At 30.8% G+C, this 4805-nt stretch overlaps 1 pseudogene; it reads left to right on the top strand.

Moving 5' to 3' along the window:
- The first annotated feature begins 2540 nt into the window (after positions 1–2540).
- LOC145112608 (eukaryotic initiation factor 4A-III homolog) lies at positions 2541–4251 on the top strand (annotated as a pseudogene).
- Positions 4252–4805: the final 554 nt, after the last annotated feature.

Here is a 4805-nt window from a genome sequence, read left to right as displayed (position 1 = left end):
TATAGATGTCATCCTCAATTCCTAAATTAAAAGAAGGAATATCCTCATCTACACACTTTTCCTTATGACTACCCTCAAAATCCACATGCAACTTAGTTTCAATACTTCCAGATTTGCCAAACTCATTAGCCACTCCAGATTTATTATATCCAACGTTGTTGTTAATAGACTGCCGAAAATCTCGAAACTCGGCAAACTTATCATCACACCTACTGCTTTTGTCAAATGACTCAAAAGTATATCCGCATTTAGAATTACTATGACGAAAAGCTTTATATGCAGAACATAACTCTTTCACCTTCAATCCATAGAACTCTATTATTTTCAGATTTCCATGCTTTTTAAAAGCTTTATCCAGTTTCTTAGACATATCTACTAAACACCACTTCATTTCTGAATGAAACTCCTGATAACAACAAAAAATATAGCAATTTATAATTAATATCTAAATCTGAAAATTTAAACATAAATATAAATAATCAATAACAGACTCATTTCACAGCAATATTTTTTAACAAAATCAAAATACAAAAAAATAAATCATGATCATCATCAAATATACACAATTAACATTACTTACTAAAATTGATCCTCTAGAAACTTCATCAACACTCTTCACTGTAGCAGATGGTCTTCCAAAACCTCCATTCGAAATTTCATTTATTTCTCTCACTTTCAACTACTCTAAGTCCAATTATTAATTAATGGATATCTTCTAACCATTAACGTTTGCCTACATTGAATCCTATCAACATATAGCAACTACAAAAAAAAAACAAAAGTTAATAACAATATATAAATATTATTTATATTTTAAAAATAATTAAACAAAAAACATTAAATGACATACCGTTAAAAACACACTAGGATCATTGAAGAAAGTCTTAATATCACTTCTGCTCCAAATCAACTTTTCCTCTTTTACACAATTTAATACATATGTACACCAATCAAACTTATCTAACTTATATGACTGAGACAAATACGGTAGAAGCTTCAAAATGCATGCACCTTGTTTGTTACATGATCCAAAACATGTACAAACAAGAATAATAAAATTAGCAACAAACACCATATCTGCTTCACAACGTTCTATTATCTTGTACACGATATCATTTGGAGTAATTAAAGACAACGGCTTCTTGAATTGATCTTTCCATATCTCATACCATTCCTCATTACCTCTTACATCAACACTATTTAACTGATCAACCCCCATAGACAAACCTAACACCCTATTAACATCTTCCCTTGTAACCAAAATATTAGAAACCTCAGTTTTAATAACCATCTCTAAAGGATCAAAAGAATCAACAACAAAATAACATAATTTTGCTGGAATACTTTGTGTCTTCATGTCTAGCAATAATCCAAACCCCAAACTCCTCACACATTCTTTTTGATTATGATTCATTGAATTCACAACGCCATATATAGAATAAAGAGAAACACGAGAATACAATGATTTTACTTTAGCACAATTCAACTCCATTTTTTTTTAACTTTCTTATCAGCTATCTTATCCACCCTCTTCACACTACTACTGGTACCATCCTCAAAATCATAATCACTAGAAAAGTCTACAACAAAATAATCAATATATAAAACTTTTAAAATAATATAAAAAAATTAATAAAACAAAATCAATAAATAAGCATCATAATAAATAAATAACATTATAGTTAAGTTTACCATGTTCGTAGACAATTCTTTTACTAAATTTTTTATCACTTGTGTTAACCAACTTCCTGCTCCTTGTAATGCTCCGAACTTCAAAATCAGAATCACTTAAATAATCTAAAATATGTACAAAAAAACTTAAAATCTAAATTAATAATTAAATTAAAGAATAACAAAATTAGGATAACTAACCTTCTGTATCAGATGATTTTGAGTTTAATCGACCAAACAAACCACATTTTCTCTTTTTCATTGAACTATACACATACTGATAAACATTATTCCTTGGCTTTTTCTTCTTCCAAGAATTACTAGATGAAATGTCAATTGTCTTCTTCATAGAATTACTGGAATTAATCTCAATTGGACTCTCATTATCTAAACATACAGGCAGAACAAAATCAAACCGAATAAAATCCTAAATATGTCATTTTGTAAAACTTTAACAACAAAACAAAATAACTTACTCTCCTTCTTAACTTCACCAGATCGAATTTTTTTTTCTTCTGATACTTCATCATCATCTATTTCGATAGGATGATCACGAGAATTAACCATGAAATCAACTTTGTCCACATTCTCATTTAAATAATCCTTCTTCTTGGAAATCGTTTTCTGTGATGCAATTGGAAATTTCTTCATGACTTTTGAATGCGAACTTACCCTATTCCTGTTAACTTTCGCATCTAACAAAGCTTTAAACGCAAACATTATGTTGAATAATGTTTGAATACATAATCTATTAGTAGAGAAAACTTTTATATATATATATATATATATATATATATATAACCCAAGATAAAATTAATTTCTTACTTATATCTTTATATAAAAAGTTTGAGGGGGCTGTATAAACAAATATGGGTGGAACACAGTAACTGTTTAGTGATATTGTCCCATTCTTTTAAGTTATAGACAAAACTGCAAAAATGGTCCATGTGGTATGTATTTTTTTTCAGGTTTTTGGTCCAAACCACGACTGTTTTAGATTAGTAGTCCTTTTAACCATGTTTGAATGTGGAAAAGGTCCCCCCAAATTAACTCTCGGTACTTAATCTGTTGTTAACCCCCTCAAGTGCCTCCCATGTGAGGGTATATCCATCTTTTCTCGTTTGAGAGACCATTTGTGCAAAGAAATGTCAATGCCTCATTTGAGGGACCATTTTTCAAAGAAATGAACTTTACCCAAAAAAAAAAACTCACTCAAGCTCTTCACTTTGAAACCATTCATCGTTAAACCCTTATTTACCGCTTTACCGCAACCCTATGCTGTCTCCACCGATCAGTTCAACGACCACCACCGTGAAATCATTTGTGAAACCATCTCCCGTTCAAAACCCTATTTTCTTCAATCCTATCCTTATCGTGTCTCTGCCCATGACGTCCAGTTTCAAGTTTTAGGAAAAGTGGAAAGAAGATGGAATTTGGTTCAACTAAATTGCTCCCAATAATAATCAGAAACCTAAGTGGGAAATCATTTGGGTTGAAGATATACAATAATGAGCGTGTGAGTGGATGAAGATGGAGGCGACCAATAGCGTTGAAGAGAATGAAATCGGAGGTGTTATTCCGACGGGAATAGGCTCAATTATTAATATACAAACAAACTCTCTCTCAAACAACAATCTTACTACTTTTATTTCGTCGTTTTTTTTCTGTAACACTCGGGAGAGTCTGTGACATGATCAAGAGAAAAACATTACAACCAGGATCCATTAAACTACTAATTCTCATGAGTTTTCTATCTTTTGTATTCCCTTTATAACTATTATAAATACTTCCATCTTTGAGACTTGAAGTAAACCCATAAATTGATGTATTTGAATGTTTTAAGCTTTTAACAAGATGAATCTGGTGAAATGTTGAGAAAATGTTTTAAGGATCAAATTTATGATGTCTATCGTTACATTCCAATAGAGCTTCAGGTGTGTCTAGTGTCTGCTACTCTTCCTAATGAAATACTGCAGATGACTGGTCTCGTTCGAATCCTAGTCAAATGTGATGAACTGACTCTTGAGGTAAGACATCCTAATTTCATAAAGATTAAATATCCTACTTGTCAAGATATATATTTTTTTAATTGGTTGTTTTGTCTAACTATGGCAGGGAATAAAACAATTCTTTGTTGTTGTAGAAAGAGAAAATTAAAAGTTTGATACTCTATGTGGTCTATATGATACTCTTACAGGCTGTACTTTTTTGTAACACAAAGAGAAAGGTAACCATTATCATATTATCATATAAGTAGTGGAATTATTTTGTGTTTTAGTAATGAATTCAGGGTTTGAACTCCAACTTTTTTCTAACTTTCTTTGTACTAATATAGGCGGAGACATGCCTCAGAAGGATAGAGATGCAATAATGGAAGAGTTTTCGATCTGGTGTTGTGTCTTGATTACCATAGATGTGTGGGTTATGGGGTTGGATGTTTTGCAGGGTGTTGTTATTAATTTTATGAAGACGGATGATATCAAGATTTTAAGAGATATAAAGTAGTATTACAGTACCCAAAATGATGAGATTCCAATGAATGTGACGGATTTTACTTGTTGGGGTTGTTGGAGTTGTTGACGGGGGAAACAATTTAAAGGGGATAAACATTTTTTTTCTTTGCAAAAATGGTCCCTCAAATGAGAAAAGACGGATAAGCCCTCGCGTGGGAGACACATGAGGGGGTTAACAACAACAAAGTAACGAGAGTTAATTCGGAGGACCTTTTCCGCATGCAAACATGGTCAAAAGGACCACCAATCCAAAAAAAATTATGGTTTGGACCAAAACCCAAAAAACAATGCATACCACAGAGACTATTTTTGCAATTTTATATGAGTTATATAACTGATTTAAGTAAAAAAGGAAACAAAATGTATTCTTATGTTTTTAAACTTTAAATATTATGTCAATGTTCTTATAAATTTTAAAATTATGGTCTCAAACTATAATATTTATATCTATATTCAAACTCATATTTTAATTAAAATTAAACTAATATTATATTAAAAAATTATCTAAAACTTAAAATTATATATACTACTACTAAAATTACCTTTCTAAATGCCACAAATCTAAGTTGTATATATCACCACTACAAACAAAAGAATAACATTCCCAATTGATTATTTAAA

Source organism: Lactuca virosa, chromosome 5 (genome assembly GCF_052849685.1).
Source record: "Lactuca virosa cultivar CGN04683 chromosome 5, Lactuca_virosa_CGN04683_v6, whole genome shotgun sequence".
NCBI lineage: Eukaryota > Viridiplantae > Streptophyta > Magnoliopsida > Asterales > Asteraceae > Lactuca > Lactuca virosa.
This window is presented reverse-complemented; position numbering and strand designations above follow the sequence as displayed.